We start from the raw sequence: 19688 nt of genomic DNA on the forward strand, positions 1-19688 counted from the left end.
GTTTGATAGTGAGGAAGATTTCTGATTTGTGGGAATCTGATCCTTTTTAAAAAGGATCCTTTTTATTGATATATAGTTGATTTACAATGTTGTGTTAATTTCTGCTGTTCAGCAAGGACCCAGTTATACATAGACATATTATTTTCCATTTATGTTTATCACAGGATGTTGAATATAGTTTTCTGTGCTATAGAGTAGGACCTTGTTGTTTATCCATTCCGTATATAATAGTTTGCATACGCTAACTAACCCCCAACCCCCTGTCCATCCCTCTCTCCCCTCTCCTCCCTCTTGGCAACCACAAGTGTGTTCTCTGTGTCTATGACTCTGCTTCTGTTTTGTAGATAGGTTCATTTGTGTGTATTTTAGATTCCATATATAAGTGATATCATATGATACTTGTTTTTTTCTCTCTGACTTCCTTCATTTAGTATGTTAATCTCTAGGTCTATCTGTGTTGCTGCAAATGGAAATATTTCATTCTTTTTTTATGGTAGTTGGGAATCTGATCCTTTGGATAATAGGATCCCTTGTGTTGGCTCATACTTAAACATTTAGACACATCAGCAAAAAAGATCATTTTAAATTTTCTAAAGCATTTTTGATTTCAAGGTCCCATTTTGCTTGGTGGTAGCTGAGGTAGAAGGCTTGAGGGATGATAGGGAACATAAACTTGCCAACTGACAATTTGTTACTCTCTTCAGATTTAAAACAGGTCCACAGTAAATTTAAAACTGGTAATTGTCATTCCATTCAAAGTTCTAATCCCACTGTTTTCCACCTTTTGCATTCTAACATGGGTGCTGGAGATAGGAGGAAGTTTACTTGCTCTCACTGAGACCAGGGGTGATTTGTCTAAGTGAAAGTCCTCTGCTTTCATCTGAGTTGTCTTGTGTCACCTGATTAGTGTGCACTTGCTGGTATATGCCATTGTGCTTTGGGCAGGTGACACTCATTATGGTCTCTCTGCAGTGCCACTGAACTGGGGGAAGACTGTCTCTGACTGCTGAGCAGGCCTCATCTTGGAAGCTGCAGTTCTTATAGATTCTCTGCGACTCAAGATTTGTCATCCCTCAAGCCCCAAGCCCTGGAATCACCTCATCCTTCACCTAATGGCCCTATATCAGTGCCACTGGCTTCAGAGCATATGCAGATGCTTGAATATTTTTTATAACTCATGGAGCCAAAGGAGTCTCTGGGGACAGGTATTTCCTTTGACCCTCTTCTGACCAGATGTTCTTCACGCAATTTCTGTTTGCTGTAGCTTTTCCATATCGTGGAAGATGATTTTCCTTTAGAACTCTAGAGGTGAGTGGGTCAAAACCTGTCTAATTTCAACTTTATCCTCTTTCATGCTTTGGTAGCATTGCCTCTTACAATGAAAATTGAGGGAGTAATAAGGAGCTTGGTAACCTATTTTTTCTTCCTCTACTCTCAGCACTTCCTACCCCTTTTAGCTTATCTCTGCCAGTCTCCTTGTCAAATGAGTGTTTTTACTTTTTTATTCTAGGACCTCTTTGAATCCACCCTCTTCTTCCTGATGCAGTAAATCTCAAGGCTAATACCTCATGGCTGAGCAGTGGTAAGGGGACATGATTTACAGGGACATGGACTGTATTTTGGTTTAATATTTCCAAACCAATTTCCTCTTTATGCAAATCATCCAATAACAAATGAAAAAAAAAAGATAGACTATCAGAGAATATTCAGGTTTTACTAACAATATTTCCATGGGTGTTGGAACTAGATGAAATTTCAGGGATAATATTGGGAAAATTGACTACAGGGGAAGTCAGAGGATAGAGCAAATGGTAGGGTATTTAAATGAGATACCAGGATCCTGCTGACCACCTCTATGCAAAAGGCAATCATCATAGGTTATTTCATATAATGCTTTCATTAACCTTGTAACTTAGATTTTTTTTTAGTCTTTCTTCATATGTGAAGAACCAGAGAGTAAAGTTACAGCTAAATGTGGCAAAGAGAGTGTAACTCTCAAATGACTATTTTGTGATTTCCAAAACTGTGTCTATTTTATCAAGTTCTTCTATAGGTTCTAGAAAAAACCCAAGGCTCATGCCTGCAGAAACTACAGGCAGTCTGTATTCTACCCTACCAGCACCAATGCCAAGGAGTAAAATAGGCTGTTGGGCCCTTTGTGATTTTTTTCCCATTTAAGTTATGCCTGTTCGCATCTATTTTTCTGATTAAAATCTTGTAGATAGACACATAGATAGGGAGACTATTACTGAGTGCTACATGCCTCTAGGGGGAAAAACTGGTGAGATACCGTTTAGGTTTTATGAAGGAGATAGCTATAAATGTACATTGGTGTTTTGGGAGAAACAAAGTAAAAACATTTTAGCAAAGTGTATCTTGGATGTTTGAAAATATGGTGCTACAAAAACTTAAATTGAGCTCAACAGTTCTTGAGACTTTGATCTAAATCAAAAGGATTTTGGACAGCTTATGGATTTTTTGCTTCCCCGAAACTGTTGGAAGCCATAGATTTGAAAAGGAATTTCACACAGATATGATTATCACAGCACCAATAAACTGTTATCTCTGTAGAACAGAAGTAGGCAAGTCAGTGTTTTGTGGGACCAGGTTTCTCAGCCATGGAGATTTCAGGGCTGGTGTGGGAAAGACAAACTGAAAACATGCAATATTATGCATATTAAAGGGCTCATGATGAAATCTTACCAACAAAAACTTTATCAGGTCACTTTAATGTAAATAAGATGATTTTATATTGAAAGCCATGGGAAAGGGAACTTTTGCTCTTTCTTTACCAATTTTAATTTAATAAGAAATTATAGCTATGACAATTAAAATGTTATCATCTGAAGTAGTTGTGTCCGCATTTTCCATATTGTACCTCTTCAGTGAAGTATTTTAAAGCATGCCTTTCCAAATTATGTTACTTTTATTTATTTTACAATTTTGCAGTGTGTTAATATACATTATGAAAAGTACATGCAAATGTACTTAGAGCACAAGTAAAATAAAATAAATAATATTTAAAAATTAAAAACAATTTTTACTTTTACTTAAAATACTGGTATTATTACTATTAGAAATATGGTTGAATATGTTCCATTCTTTTTGAAAAATTTGGCTTAACACTTTGTCATCCATTTATTTGAAGGTTTAAATCTAAGTTCAGTTTATTTCACAACTCGCTTTTAAACAGTGATAAAGATACCTCAGTGATAAAGATACCTCACAAAGATAAATTGAAACAGAAGAAATATATTTTTTCGCTGCATTTATTAATCATGAATTCATAAAAAATCATCTGCCAATTTTATAAGGTTTAAATTAAAAAGTGCTAAATTTCTTCATTCTTTGACATTAATACATTTTTTCTTTCTGACATACCAAGTAAAAGATATTATTCTACATTAAAACAAAACTGTAATGGAATATTCTCAGCCTTTTTATTTGCAAAAATTCAAAACATTAGAAAATTGTTTCTAATTTTTTGACTATAAAGAAATGAGAGTTTTGTGTGATATCCATATTTATCATTTTTAGAAAGACTATCACTTAAGCATGGAAATATTTCCAAGCATTCCTTTTCAAAATGTTCCAGTTTATATTGAAAATAAGTTTACCTCTTAAGCTGATTATTAAAATATCAGCTTTACAATGAAAGGATTTATTAAGTATGTTTACTTTGTCCAAAAAAAAAAGTTGCTGGATGTAACTTACTTCAGGCCACTTATCTAGCAAAAGTGAGTAATACAGGAGTTTTATTTTCTTATACAAGAACAAAGCCGAATTCACATTGAAGATGACAGATTTTCTTAGGTCTCGCACTAACCAGTGAACTTGTGGTAGGAAAGAATTCACTACAGAATATTATAGATATTCTACTATTTAATATTTTTGCTTTTATAAATGTAACAATGGAATATTATAAATCGCTACAAAATATTATAAATATTCTACTATTTAATATTTTGTTTTTATAAATGTAACAACACAGTGAGATGACAAATTAATCAATTGCAATTGCCCACAAAGCCTGAATGGGGGAGGGTAGAATCATGAAATTCTCTCTAAATTACTCTTTCCACAGGTTACTTCATAGCAGAGTGCCTGGATCCACTCACATGTTAAATATGAACAAAACTTTCTTATTTTTATTTTTAGATTAAGAAGTTCTGGTCCCAGTGGATTATTATAAACACCTGTGAATTACCCACTACTTTGGAGATCACAGAGCTGAAGTGGTGGTTCTCAAACTTTAGTGTGTATGAGTCATCTGGAAAGAGAATTAAAATACAAACCTCTAGATCCCACCCAGAGAGATTCTGATTTCATAGATCAGAAGCATGACTTGGAAATTGGTAGTTTTATCAAACATCGTAAATATTTCAAATGTAGTTTCTTAGTAGACCGTACCGTGAGAAACTCAGACTTCAGGGACCAAGAGAATTTTCCTTATTTTTCTCATAGTATTACCCTTGGTTTAGATTGGTTTAAGATTATTAGCATATTAAAGTGCAGTTTGGGACTTTGCATAAGTACCCAGGGAATGAAATGCAGTGAATGGGTAATGGCTCTTTGATATGTTTAATTAGAGAGCTGTAATGAATAGACAGACAGGATTACCAACATATAGCTATCTAATTTGTGCATAGTAGTTAAGGAGTTGTAACCCAGATGCCTGGCTAATAATCCTATTTTCTGACCCCTATAGATAACATTTCTTCCTATATATTCTAGAGATCTAATGCTACAGATAGATTTCTGTGAATTCTTAAATGATTTATGAGTTTTAGTGATAACTTCTGGCTTTAAACTCTTACTCTTATTAGGTCTCATTTCCAGTATCTGATCTCTTCACTCTGCTTTGTGCTTGATACAGACAGTCAATAACTTTTTCTTTACCCCAGCAAACCTCATTGTAGTTACACAATGCATTTGGATGTTAGACATCCTTGCTCTTAAATACTATTTGGCCATCTTCACATTAAGACTTTCTCATTGGCCATCTTTGCCTATGGGCTCTTGGCTCTTACCTGTGTATTATTTTCCATCTCCCCCACAAATCCTTCTGATTTTCACACATGGTGATTTACTCTTTACCTGCTACTCAGCTTCTTTCGTGTCCAGTTATACTCTAGGGTGATTCCTTGTAACAAATCATTATCCATACTGAAGAAGTTGCAGAGGCTTCAAATTTCTTTTCTTTACTTTTTTCCTCCATCAGCTGTCTCTATAGATGGAAAGGAAGAGGACCTAGTTTTAGGTTTGCACTCTGAATGCTGCTATTGGCTTCAGAAAGCAGAAATGGCTACAGTCAATTTTTAAAAATCAAGGTGAAATTCACATAACATAAAAATATCCTTTTTAAAGCTTACATTTCAGTGGCACTTAGTACATGCATAAAGTTGTGCAGCCACCACCTCTATCTCGTTCAAAACATTTTCATCACCCCCAGATGAAACTTCATTCCAATTAAGTAGGTATTTTCTATTTCTCCTCCCCCTACCCGACACCCAGCCCCAGCCCTGGCACCAATTTGCTGTCTGTTTCTATGTATTTACCTATTCTGGGAATTTTATGTAAATGAAATCATGTAGTATAAGACCTTTTGTGTTTGTTTTGTTTCACTTAGCCAATGTTGTTGAGAGTCTCCATATTGTAGCATGTATCAGTATTTCATTTATTTTAGTGGCTAAATAACATTCCATTCCATGTAAGTGCCATAATTTGTTTATCCATTCATCTGCTGATGGACATTTGAGTTGTTTCTACCTTTTGGCTATTGTGAATAGTGCCACTATGAACATTCATTTATAAATATTCTGAATACAGTTTTGGTTTAAAAATTTTTTTTCATTCCTTAACACTAGTTTCCCTTTTGCATATTTAATTATTTCAGTGATCACATATATATCAGAGCACTTGAATTTTTTATATTGGTTACTCTTTTGGTTTCTCGTTTAGGTTTTTGACTTCTGTTTTAGCTTCTGGTGGGGTATTCCAGGGAAGAGAGTGGAAACTAAGTTTGGTCAATGACTGGGGGTCCTGGATCAGCTTGTACCTCACTGTGTAAACAGGAGTGAATGTTGGCCTACTTGCTGAAGATAAGCAGTTTGTGAAGTGATGCTAGAATTTGAGGGGAAGAGCCAAAGAATACTGGGCCTTTAAAATTGAAAAAGGGAGGGCATTAGATTAAAGGGATTAAAGGGTTCTGGGGTTCAGTGGACATGATTTAAGACAAAGACACATTTGACATATTTCCAAATTATTTTACTGCATATGTCTTATCTTTTTTTCTTTTTTGGCTGTACCTGTGGCATGAAGAAGTTCTTGCCGGGATCTAACCCATGCCACAGCAGTGACAATGCTGGATCCTTAACCCACTGAGTAACAATGCTGGATCCTTAACCCGCTGAGCCACCAGATAACTCAATAGGTCCTATCTTTCTTATGGCTTGCCTTGTCTTTTTCAGGTTAACTGTATTCATCAGCTGGAGGCTAAGTGTTCCATCTTCTTACCCTATGTATTAGAATCAAAAGATTATTGTCATCACTTTTGTTAGTGATCAGTCAGATTGATAAAAAAATTTACTTAAACTATGTCAGTTTAAATATTAGGAATCTTCTTCTCTTCACTGGATACACAGAGTGTAGAAAGTAAGAAACAACTGAAAGGGGAGAACATTGTTAACACTCACCTTGTCATAAATTAACTGCTTGCCTGCAAATCTGTGTGTATGTGTTTTTTCTAGCTTGTCAATTTCTTCTAGGTCTTCAAGTAATTGTATAATCAATGCCGCTGCTTAAACACTTAAGGCAGATAGTAAAATTTTTTGAAGAAACTGGAATTTGTGTTGCCTTTTATTATTTGGGAAAAAAGACTATGTTTATTGTACATTTGACAGGTTCTTAATTTGTATGTTTATTTGAGGGAGTCAAAATTTAAGCAACTAAAAATTGTTAAAGGGAGAATGTTGCTTATAGGGAAGATTAAGAATATTAAGTAGATCGTTTTTATTGGTTGTCAGTTTTCCAGCTTTTTAAATGTGTAATTGATATAATATTGTATATATACATGTATATAAATATGTGTATGTGTATATATGATGTACATGCTGATTTGATGTGCATATATATTGTGAAATGATTACCACACTCAAGTTAACTCACACATCCATCATCTCACATTGGTTACTTTTTTTTCTCTTTTGGTATGGTGAGAACACTTATCTGCTCTCTTATTAGCAAATTTCATCTATACAATGTGGTACTATACTGTACATTCCCTAGAGATACCATATTGCACATTCCTTGGAGTTTATTCATTTTATAACAAAATATTTATACCCTTTGACCAATACCTCCTATCTCCTGGTAACCACCACTGTACTCTTTAGTTTGGGGTTCAACTTTTCGGATTCTACATATAAGTGAGATCATACATATTTGTCTATCTTTCTCTGGTTTATTTTACTTAGACATGGGTCCAATCCATGTTGTTGAAAATAGCAGAATTCCCTTATTTTTCTCATGACTTAATAGTATTCTATTGTGTGTGTGTGTGTGTGTATTAATATCACAATTTCTTTATCCATTCATCTGTCAGTGAACACTTGGATTGTTTCCATGTTTTGGTTATTGTAAATAATGCATCAATGGATAGAGAAGTATAAATATCTCTTTGAGATAGTGATTTCATTTTCTTTGGACATATACCCATTAAGTGGGATTGCTGGTTTATGGGATAGTTCTATTTTTAATTTTTTGAAGAACCTTCATAATGTTTCCCATAGTGGCTCTGCCAGTTTATATTCCTACCAATGGTGTACAAGGATTCCCTTTTCTTCATGTCCTGACCAATTGTTATCCCCTGTCTTTTTCTTAAAAACCATCCTAACAGTTGTGAAGTAATATCTCCTTATGGTTTTGATTTTCATTTATCTGAGGATTAGGTGAGGATTTTAGCTGGCTGCATGTATGTGGTTTATTTCTGGGCATTCTTTTCTATTCCAATGGTCTGTGTGTCTATTTTTATGCCAATACCATACTGTTTTGATTATAATAGCTTTGTAATATAGTTTGAAAGCAGGAAGTGAGATGCCTTCAGTTTTGTTCTTCTATCTCAAGATTGCTCTGGCTATTCCAGGGGTTTTGTTTTTCCATACAGATTTTAGGATTTTTTTTTATTTCTGTAAAAATTGTCATTGGAAAATTGATAGGGATTGCATGTAATCTGTAGGTCACTTTGGATGGTATGGACATTTTCAAAATATTAATTTTTCCAAATCATGAACGTAGGATATCTTTCCATTTATTTATATCTCCTCACTTTTTCCCCTCAGTGTCTTACAGTTTCCAATGTAGAAGTCTTTCACTTCCTTGGTTAAATTTATTTCTATATATTTTCTACTTTATAATACTATTGTAAATGTAATTGTCTTTAAAATTTATTTTTCAGGCAATTTGTTGTTAGTGTATAGAAAGACAAATGATTTTTGTGTGTTGATTTTGTATTCTCCAATTTTGCTGAATTAGTTTTTTACTTCTCACAGTTTCTTGGTGGAATCTTTTGGGATTTCTCTATGTAAGATCATGTCATTTGCAAACAGAGACAATTTAACTTCATCATTTTTCATTTGGATGTCTTTCATTTTTTTTCTTGCCCAGTTGCTCTGGCTAGGATTTTTAGTACTATGTTGAGCAGAAATGGTCAATTAAAAAAACAGCAGCTTGACCTAGGTATAATTTACATGTCATGAAATTCACATGTTTTAAAGCATGCAATTTGAGGAATTTTGGTCAGTATACATGGTTTATAGTTGGGCATATATCACTGTAGTCCAGTTTTAGAGCATTCTGTCATGCCTAACTGATCCCTCAGCCAATCTGCAGTCAATCTCCACTTCTACCCTCAGCTTTAGAGAATCACTGATATCCTTTCTGTCTCTATAGATTTGCCTTTATGGAAATGGCATATAAATATAATTATATAACATGGAGTATCATGCGTCTGGTTTCTTGTACTAAACTTTATGATTTTGAGATTCATCTCATTTGTGGCGTGTGTCAGTACTTTTGTTCTTCTTTATTCCTGAATAATAATCCATTGTATGAATATACTACATTTTGTTTTTCCACTGATTGATATTTGGAATGTTATCACTTTGGGGATATTATGAATAATTCTACTATTAAAATTTTCGTTTCTCTTGGGTAGGTGCCTAGTAGTATACTTGCTGTGCCATATATAAATTTATGTTCAATATTTTAAGAAACTGCTTTTGGTTTTCTAAAATGTACTATTTCACATTCCCAGTATCTATGTGTGTGGAGATTTCTAGTTTCTCTCCATTTTCATAACATTTGTTATTATCTGTCTTTCAAATATAACCATTCTAGTGGATGTGATGTGGTATCTCATTGTAATTTTTATTTGCATTTTCCCAAAGACTAATTACGTTTAGCATATTTTCATGTGCTTATTAGCCATTCTTATATTTTCTTTGGTGAAATATCTATTAAAATATGTTACTTTTAATTTGGGTTGCTTTTATTCTTCTTAATGAATTTTAAAATCCTTCATATTTTTTGAGCATATAAGTCCTTTATCAGATATATAATTTGAAAAATTTCTCCTAATTTGCAGTTGGCCTTTTCATTTTCTTAATGGGAAAAGGTTTTTTAAAGAAGAAGTATGATTGTCTTTTTTTATAGACTGTATTTTCATTGCTTTATTTAAGAGATATTTGCCTTACCCAAGGTTACAAAGATTTTCTTCCATTAAAAATTTTTTTAAAGTTTTTAAAAATTTTAATGTTAAGCTGAAAGACTGGACTATGAATTTTATAACAATGCCTAAAATTTTCTGGATTCTTTTGCTTGGGTAATTTTTAGGAAAGGTGATCATTTGCATGCTAACAAGAGAGAAAGATTAAAAATATACCTCCCATATGCACTCACTTTTTCTTTATCTCTCCTCCTATTCCTCCTTATTAGCAATTTTCTGGAGTTCCCTTTGTGGCTCAGTGGTTAATGAATCTGACTAGGAACGATGAAGTTGCGGGTTCGATCCCTGGCCTTGCTCAGTGGGTTAAGGATCCGGCATTGTAGTTGCAGAGGCGGCTCAGAGCTGGCATTGCTGTGGCTGTGGTGTAGGCCGGCAGCAACATCTCCAATTAGACCCCTAGCCTGGGAACCTCCATATGCTGTGGGAACAGCCCTAGAAGAGACAAAAAAAAAAATTTTTTTTTTCGTCTTTGTCCTTATAGAGCTATTCTTTGAGTATGTGTGCATTTATCTCTAACCACAATTCTTTCTTTTTATAATAAATAACAGCATTGTCACATATATTTCAGACCTGGATTTTAGACTTAATTTGGAAATCTTTTATCAGCTCACTATAGCACTGGTTTCCATGGCAATGACTTGAGTCTGTCATCCACAGCTGTGTGAACTCTGGGAAGGAATGTGGGCACTGGAATAAGGGACCCCCAAACTGACCTGACTAGGGGTCCATAGAGGAGGGATGTACTTGAGGCTTCAATCTTTGCCTCAGGACTATGTTTCATGCATGTTAAGTTGTGTCTTTGGAGAAAAGCTTTAGAGATGGATAAAATCAAAGTGTGTTTGGGCTCTGTGGGCTCAGAAAGCACAGTTTTCTAGCAGCTGTGCAAGAGTCTGGGGCATGATAGTTGATTCTTTCCACTGTTCACTGATTTAGTCCTTCATGTTTTCATTCATTATACAGATATTAGTTAATATCTTCATGTGGGCTGTTTACCTATATGTGTCCTAGGAGCAAAATTGTGAGTGACCCCTTATTCACAATAGCCAAAAGGTGGAAGGGACCCAGTGTCTGTGAATAGATAAACAAAATGTGTATACACCTACCATGGAATATTATTCAGCCTTCAAAAGGAAGGAGATTCTGACACATACAACAATGTGGATAAACTTTGAGGACATTATGCTAAATGAAATAAGCCAGTAATAAAAGGATAAGTATTGTATGATTCTACTTTTATGAGATCCCTAGAAGAGTTAAATTCATAGAAGCATAAAGTAGGATGGTGATTGCGAGAGGCTGGTGGAGGGTGGAGTAGAGAGTTGTTTAATGAGGGCAAAGTTTCAGTGGGGAAGATGAAAAAGGTTATGGTGATGGATTTTTTTTCCAGAAAGTTTTATGATTTTAGCTTACATTTTCTTCTATGATCCATTTTAATTTAGGTTTCCAATAAATTTTGATAGGGTAGAAATTATGATAAAAGTTTTTGGATATCCTAGTTATACTGAATGATTTGTTATAAGAACCATGTGCTCACTTATGTGTTTCAAGGAAAAGTACATTTATTGAATGAATCCTGGTAAACCAAATGGTAACTAATTTTAGGAAGCATAGTCAGGTCTCATGAAAATTGGAAAGTCATCATACATCTCTTTTGCTCTTCCTCAATTGTTCAGATAAACTTGATTTTGTAAGGTTTGAACTTTAGCCAAAACTTTCCTTTTCTTCAGAGCCTCAGAAAACTAGGTCTGTTAGAGGCACTTGCCATGGATTACTTCCTATGTGCTGTTTATTTTCTACATTTTGTCACCTTTGTGGCTTCCAGATTACTGGTTTAATATTCATTCTTGTGTGCCTTTGCTTTGTATATTTTCCTGATTTCCACAGATGTGAAAACTTAGTTACAAGAATCATTTTTTCAGTCTATTTCTACGCTTTTGATTAGCCCCATTACTATGAGGTGAAAACATCCAGGTGTTTGACAGTTTTAAGATCATGCTTAAATTGTTAAAAGGTATTATCCTTTAATTGATGCGTTATCATTAAAGCAGAATTAATGTGACTATTTCACAATTAATGAATCTCTCTATATCTTCCAGATCAACTGAACTTTTTAACTTCTACTCAAGAAATAGAGTCCAGATGGCCCTTGTCATTATAACGTATTACATTGTGATTGTAATACTTGCTGGGGCAAAATTTAGACATTGGGTGACATATTTCGCTGCAAATGCTAACTTTTGATCTCCAATTATAAACCCTTAAACTGCATTAGAACTTCCTACAAACTTCCATAATGGGCTGGTCACTTTCCAGTTGTCCTTCTAGATCTATTTCCCACTCTTCTCCAGTCGCTTTGTGCCTCCAGGAAGCTGAACTATGGATTATTCCCTAGCTCTTTGAATTTCAGTTGGGTTTCGCTAACTGGAAATCCTGATGAAAGATGGGTAGCTGTCAGAGTTCCTGTGATGTGGCCTTAAGGGGACCAAAAAAAAAAAAAAAGAAAAAAAAAAAGAAAAGATGGATAGCTATCTTTTTCCATCATGTAGAGAGAAAAGTCTTTTTTGAGGCTACTGCTCTTTTCTTATGAAATCTGTTGCTACATGAAACAAAGTTGTTTCTTGTAAAGAAATATCTATGTTTATCTTGCTGTTGCTCCTTCTCCTTCTCTTCCTTTTCTTCCTCATCTTTCTCCTTTTATTTTTAAAGTTGTGCTATACCATATACATAGAATTACCTGTTGTATTCTGGGCTTGGGCTTGCCCAGTTTTAGTTATGTTGATTTCTGATTATATATTATTTCAGTTGAGTGTGTGCAGAAGATTTTTCCTGCCTCAATTTTTCCTGTTATCAATATAATTGACTTTCAATGCCTTAGCGATTGTTAAGTTAAATCCTCATTCTTTCTTGTTACAAAGAAAAACATCAAGAAGCATATTCATCACTCTGGGATCCTTTGGCCAGGTCAAGTGTGCAGAAAGATGTCAGAAAAGAGTGAGAAGGGATTTGTGAGAAAATTTTTTTGGTAGAGTGCTGTTGTCATTCTGTGAATCCCTACCTACATCTCAGAAAACAAGGCGAAGTAGTAGTTGACAGGGGTGTCTGACTCATACCTGATATGCTAATGTAATCAATGATTGCAGGATGAAAGTCAGCTTTTACCCTGAAGGTTAATAGAATAGTGGGATTATGAGTGTTTTCTGTGGACCAGAGGTAAATCTCATCAGAGAGAGATCTAAGAATAGATAAGGTTTTGTTCTTGGCCAAAAGAAAGAGGTAGGGATTCCAAGAGTGAAAGTCTGTGTAAAGTGACAGCCAGACAACCAGGTACAGACAAGGGAAGGAACAGAATATATAGTCCATATTTATGGGGTTTGAAATCAGAAGGGCCAAATAGAGGAGCCTTTAATGGGCTCAAGAAAGCATTCACAGAAGAAGGAATCAGCTTGAGACAATTTAAAGTGTTTACTCAAAAATATCTATTAACAAATATATATATATATATATATTTTTTTTGTCTTTTTGCCTTTTCTTGAGCCGCTCCCGCGGCATATGGAGGTTCCCATTCCCAGGCTTAGAATGCAATACATTTTAAAGTGTTCTGTAGGCATATAATATGCTCTGTAAGATATAAAGTTAGAAATAATATTTTATTCTTCTCATTATAATTGATTTCCTTTATGCCACTTATTTTTATTTACTTGTATTGATATAAATAAAAAATTGCCATTCAAAGTGTGGTTTTCTAAAAACTCTCTTTGCATCTGATGGCCTTTGTTTTAGAACTTGATTTTATGTGGTTTGGTGCATGAATGTTCAAAATTGCCATATCCTGATTACAAAAACTACTAAGATCCCAATAGGTAATCTACAAAGAACATGCAAAGTCCATTTATAAAAAAGAAAAGAATAAGTGCAAAAGTACATATGCAAATAATGCTAAACCTGAACAGTAACCAAAGTAGCAATTTAAAGTGTTTACTCAAAAATATCTATTAACAAATATATATATATATATATATTTTTTGTCTTTTTGCCTTTTCTTGAGCCGCTTCCGCGGCATATGGAGGTTCCCATTCCCAGGCTAGGGGTCGAATTGAAGCTGTAGCCACCGACCTACACCACAGCCACAGCAACGTGGGATCCAAGCTGCGTCTGCAACCTACACCACAGCTCACGGCAACGCCGGATCGTTAACCCACTGAGCAAGGGCAGGGACCGAACCCGCAACCTCATGGTTCCTAGTCGGATTCGTTAACCACTGCGCCACCACGGGAACTCCTATTAACAAATATTTATTGAACATCTCTTACGTGCCAGCCACTGAGCTAGAAATTGGAATTGCATGAGTTATATCAGATACTATTCTTGTTCTCATTATGCAAGTGGAGAATAATAAAAGGTAATATTTTGGTATATTTTTATTTTGCCTATCAAATTAGCAAGTATTAAAACATTACGATATATAATGTTGATAAAGATGCATTGGGGAAGGCATTCCTACAAATTGGTGATTATACTTTTTAGAAGTTTGTCAGTAATTTTAAAAGGTATAAAATGTTCAACAACCCACTTAATTTCTAGGAATCTTTGCTAAGAAAATAATAAAAAAGTTAAAAGTTAAAATCACGAATGTTTTTATTATAGCAAAATTATATAAAACGCCAATGTCCAACTAAATGGGAAGGTTATATTATGAAATGAAATTTTATTTATTTATTTATTTATTTATTTATTTATTTATTTATTCATTCATTCATTCCTGGGCTAGGGGTTGAATCAGAGCTGCAGCTGCTGGCCCACCCCACAGCCGCAGCAACACAGGATCTGAGCCAGGTCTGTGACCTGCACCACAGTTCATGGCAATGCTGCATCCTTAACTCACTCAGCAAGGCCAAGAATGGAACCTGCATGCTGATGGATACTAGCTGGGTTCATAACCTGATGATCCACAATAGGAACTCTGATTTTAATTTATTTAATTTTTAATAACATGGATGGACCTAGAGATTATCATACTAAGTGAAGTTAGAGAAAGAAAAACATCATGTGATATCACTTATGTGTGGAATTTAAAAAAGGATACAAATAAGCGTATTTGCATAACAGACACAGACTCACAGACTTTGAAAAACCTGTGGTTAATTTTTGTGAAATACGTAAAGTCTGTGGGCAGGATCTACTTTTTGCATGTGGATGAGCAGTTTTTCCAGCACCATTTGTTGAAAAGGCTATCTTTCCTCCATCTTAATGCCTTTGCCCTTTTATCAAAGATCAGTTGATCGTATTTACATAAGTTGATTTATGGACTCTTTATCTGTTCCTTTGACCTATTTGCCTCTTTTTTTTCAACCAATACACACTGTCTTGATTACTGCAGCTTTACAGTAAGTCAAAATTGAGAACTGTCATCCCTCTAACTTTGTTCTTATTTAATATTGTATTGGCTATTCTGAATCTATATATATTTTTACATTTTTCTATGTGTCTCTGACCCTCTAATCTTTATCTCCAGGCTTAACTTTTTTGCTTATCCAGAAAATGTATCCAAGTTCTACCTGACATATTTATTTGGATAGGTATTTAAAACTAAGTAGGACCAAAATATAACTTGATTTCTGCCTCTTCACCCAAACTAGCTCCTCTCCACATTGTTCTCATCTCAGTACATGGCACCACCATTCACCAAGTTGCTAAAGCCAATGGCCTAGGAGTCATCCTTGATTTCTTCCTTTCATCTCATTAAAATGGAGAAAAGAGAGCCTTTGTGTTCATCACAGCTCCGTGGCTCATCAAGCAGTGAATCTTCTTAGTCTGACTTTATAATTGTCAAAAGTTTGTAGATTTAGTTATAGAATTTTTATCAGGAAGATAAAGAGCAGATCCTCTGTACCCCAATATCAAATAAGTTAAATAACTCAACAAATATTTATGAAGCACCTGTTTACTCTTTTCTTTTTACAGCTGTACCTGCAGCACGTGGAAATTCCCAGGCTAGAGGTCTAATCAGAGCTGCAGCTACCAGCCTATGTCACAGCCACAGCAATGCCAGATCCAAGCCGCATCTGTGACCTACCTGTCACTTTGTGGCAATGTCAAATCCTTAACCCACTGATCAAGGCCAGGGATCAAACCTGCATCCTCACAGAGACAATGTTGGGCTCTTAACCTGCTGAGCCATAATGGAAACTCCATGAAGCACCTGTTTTATGTCTGATCTATATTACTCAATGGAATAAGCATAATCTCTGTCTTCGAGGAGCTTAGAAAACATTCTTTCTCATTAGTGGTTATTTGTCATTATGAAAAACTTTTTTGACACAAGGCTGTATTTACTTGGACTCATTTAAGTTAATTTATTTCTTATTTGGACTTGTAATTTGCGTAGCACATTAGTCACCCTGGCTTAGGTTACTCTGTGAGCGTTGTCAAAAAAATAAGTTTTTGGAGAGGCAGGTGATTATAGGATTCTTGACTGAAATGTTCCCCAAATGGCTATACAGAACACAGATGTTATCTGCATGACTAGCTTGTCACTTCAATGACATGTCTATCTTATTCCTTTATGCCTGAAACAAATGATATTTTTAGAAGTGGTTGTGAGACAAGATTTCCAGTGAAGTATGTCAAAAAGTGAAAATGATCATCATGCCACTCTTTCTGAGTAAGGATAAGGTAAGGGAGCGGTATCGATACTCAAATTTCTCACACAAATTGGAATAAGTACAAGTAAGTCACATTTCATCTAATTTGGTTAAAAAAGATGTTATTTCTGCATTTATAAATCAAAGCACAAATGTTTCTCTAAAAGAATTATTTAAAATAACTTTGTTTATAATGTCAGATATTCTGTTTGATATATATTCTTTTATAACTACTAAATATTTCAAGTACAAGTAAATATTTCAAATATGTTTTAAGTAGGTGGAAAAGGTTAACTATTAGTTAGATATTGAAGAAAGCATCGGATTAAACTAGAAATATAAATAATAATGAAAATTAGAAAAGCAGGTAAGGAGTTCCCATCGTGGCGCAGTGGTTAACGAATCCGACTAGGAAACATGAGGTTGCGGGTTCGGTCCCTGCCCTTCCTCAGCAGGTTAACGATCCGGCGTTGCTGTGAGCTGTGGTGTAGGTCGCAGATGCGGCTCAGATCCTGCGTTGCTGTGGCTCTGGAGAAGGCTGGCAGCTATAGCTATGATTAGACCCCGAGCCTGGGAACCTTCATATGCCGTCGGAGGGGCCCAAGAAAAGGCAAAAAGACAAAATAAATAAATAAATTAAAAAAAAAAAGGTTACTTCTAAAAAAAAAAAAGGAAAAGCAAGTAAATTAAATACAGTCACTTTTGGAGTCCTTGATATCAATGCAAAATATCAAAATCCATGAGATATTTAAAAAAATTATTTTGTGTATCCTTGTTTAGAACTATTTGTTTTTATAGCCTCTCAACCTTAAGAATGGTACATATTTAGTAATATAAAAATTTGACCCTGTATGTATAAATGGGCAGAAAAGTAAAAAGAAAGCATAGCCAAATAGGGAATATTTAATTATGTACGTCAGTTTAAAATTTTTTGCATTTGAGTTCAAATATTTACATTTTAAAGCTCTAATTTTGTATTGAGCCTTGTTCTAAAAATAAAACAAATCTATATTTTACAAATATAAATCTGTGAAAATAAAATTCTGATTCTGTAACTAGTTACTTAGATCTGGGCACAAATATGAAAAGACTTTAAAATAGTTGATTTATCTCTCCATAGTTCTCTGAAAGCTGCAATTTGTAATCCCTTTTTTTTTTTTTTTTTTTTCTTTTTAGGGCTGCACCCATGGCATAAAGAAGTTCTAGGCCAGGGGTTGAATCTTAGCTGTAGCTCCTGGCCTACACCATAGCCAAAGCAACACTGGATCTGAGCCTTGTCTGCGACCAACATTACAGCTCATGGCAACACCTGCACCTTAAACCACCAAGGGAATGTAGGGATTGAACCTGCATCCTCACGAATATTAAGTCGGGTTCGTTTCCTCTCTGCCGCAACAGGAACTCCATGCAATTCATAATATTGAACTGCTGCATTAGGGCCTCTGCATTCACATTTGTAGGTTTCATTTCAGCAACAGATCCCAATCAGATTGTCCACAGGGCGGTCGTTTCTGTGGCCCATCACTGTTCCCCAGACTCCCCTTCCTCTCCCAGCCTGGGCTGCCCTCCCTTCTTTGCTTTGTTTCAGGTCCTAGACCAGATCCAGTCATATTTCGTCTTAGGAGCTTTTCGTAGTCTTATCAATCAAATGATTTTACTTTCTTTGATGAGTAAAATTAAAAATTTCTACTCAAATTTCTGTAGACATTTTTGTTGTTACTATTGATTTTAAATTTGGCGTTAAGTTGTACATACTGATTTATATGTCCTATCTTCTGAAATTAAATATTTACCAGCAAGAATTCTAATAAATTGTTCAGGGAAGTGAAAGCCTATAGTATTGGTGGCTTGGAAAATCTGGTCCTAAGGAGGGCTTAGCTGACTCAGTTTCCAGGACATTTCTCTGCTGCTGAGAGATGTCTAGAGTCTGGACTAAGCTGTACTTTGCAAATTCCATTGCAAATTCCACTGCATGGTTAGAATTGCAAAAGGATATTCTTGCTTTAATTACTGCATATCTCTTAAGTTATAACAGCCATGTCATGATATAGGAATATTAATTTTATTTTGGAGATATAGGAGAACACTACTTATCCATTAATGAAAATTTCTATGCTTATAATCTACCTGCAGATTTTCACCTGGGGGCAATTATATCATTAGTGAGGCAGATGAGCAGCTGGGAGAAGGATGTTAAGAATGAGGGAATGGAATATTACTCAGCCATTAAAAAGAATGAAATACCGGCATTCTTAGCAATATGGATGGACCTAGAAACTATCATGCTAAGTGAAGTCAGCCATACAATGAGACACCAACATCAAATGCTTTCACTGACATGTGGAATCTGAAAAAAGGACAGACTGAACTTCTTTGCAGAACAGATGCTGACTCACAGACATTGAAAAACTTATGGTCTCTAGAGGAGACAGTTTGGGGGGTAGGGGGATGTGCCTGGGCTGTGTGATGGAAATCCTGTGAAATCAGATTGTTATGATCATTATACAACTACCGATGTGATAAATTCATTTGAGTAAAAAAAAAAAAAAAAAAAAGAATGAGGGAAGAGCACCGGAACATCTCCTGTTGCTGCCTCTCTCTCTCTGTCCCTCTCTCTCAGGCCTGTTACAGTGCTGCACGGTGCTGATCCCTTTGGTTTTAACTGTGCCCCATAGACATCTTCAGCATGTCCTGACTCATTTAGCTGGAGGCAAGGTCTTGGATGAGGCAATTTATTTGTGAGGTGATGGAAGGTTTCAGGAGTAAAGGGAAAGAGAAATCAACATAAGAATGTGTTAGGGGATTACTGCCTCAGGCCATGGCACCTTGAACTCTGAGAAGTCTATCTGGGAAACAGGAGGACGGAGATTTTGCTCACCGTCCAGCATGCACAGAAAATAATACTATCATACTGGCTTTTGAGGAAAGAAAGAACTTCATTGCCAGATCGACAGGCAAGGAGACAGGAGGCAAGGATTTCAAATCTGTCTTCCCACCAGGGTTTGAGACAAAAATTTAAGGGGTCAGGGGAATTTCAAACTTGGAAGATAATTGGCTTGTCTTGAATCAGTCCATATAAGCCACTTGGGTGCTGTAAGCAAGATTTTCTGTATCTAAAGATGTCTTGCTTCATAAGGGGCTCCAGTGGCAACATTTCTATTCTTTAAGCTCTGTAGACTGAAGGTTCTTGGTTCTAGTGGCATCCTGGAGACATGGGTTCCAGTCTTGCACTTGTGCAGTTCTGTCTCTGTAAAATAACTCAA

General features: G+C 35.4%; 1 long non-coding RNA gene across 1 annotated transcript; it reads left to right on the plus strand.

Annotated features, from left to right (window-relative positions):
- Positions 1-850: 850 nt before the first annotated feature.
- Positions 851-4733, plus strand: LOC125124345 (uncharacterized). Its single transcript, XR_007134276.1, has 3 exons — positions 851-1205; positions 1511-1582; positions 4159-4733. It is a non-coding gene; the product is annotated as an uncharacterized LOC125124345 (long non-coding RNA).
- Positions 4734-19688: the final 14955 nt, after the last annotated feature.

The sequence above is a fragment of the Phacochoerus africanus genome, chromosome 4 (genome assembly GCF_016906955.1).
Source record: "Phacochoerus africanus isolate WHEZ1 chromosome 4, ROS_Pafr_v1, whole genome shotgun sequence".
Lineage (NCBI taxonomy): Eukaryota > Metazoa > Chordata > Mammalia > Artiodactyla > Suidae > Phacochoerus > Phacochoerus africanus.